Genomic DNA, 672 nt, shown 5'->3' with positions numbered 1-672 from the left:
ATATTTATATTTATATTTATATCAATATTTATATTTATTTATATTTATATTTATATATTTTTTTATTTATATTTATATTTATATTTATATTTTTATTTATATTTATATTTATATTTATATTTTTATTTATATTTATGTTTACAGCACAGAGAGCGACACAATGTACCCCGTTGATAGAATGTATTTTCTCTCCGCGGTGCAGGAGCGCTACACCTCCGCAGAGAATTTTCGTCAGTATAAAAAAAAAAAAATAAATAAATAAAATAAAATAAAATAAATAAATTTAATTAAAATATATATTTAATATTATTATTAATAAATAATAGTACAAATGATAATAATAAATAAAAAAAAAAAATAAAAAATACACAAAAAAGCAGTGAAGTGGCTGTGGCTAGCTGCAGGTGTTATACAAATAAAAAATAATGAAAAATAGAAATAATAAAAATATTTATTTTTTGTATTTGTTTATTTTATTTAATTTATAAGTTTGTTTAGTGTTATATATTATTTGTATTTATGTAGAATTGTTTTTTTATATATTTTTATATATTTATTAATTGATACTTTCGTTTGACGTATACTTACCGATGTCTTGATTGTTTGTTGTTTTTGTATTTGTTTGTTTTTTTTATATTTATTTATTTATTTATTTATTTTTTGTTTTTCTTT

Source organism: Eimeria mitis, genomic scaffold (assembly GCF_000499745.2).
Source record: "Eimeria mitis Houghton genomic scaffold, Emh_scaff2569, whole genome shotgun sequence".
NCBI lineage: Eukaryota > Apicomplexa > Conoidasida > Eucoccidiorida > Eimeriidae > Eimeria > Eimeria mitis.
The sequence above is the reverse complement of the archived record's forward strand: the minus strand, read 5'-3'. Positions refer to the sequence as shown.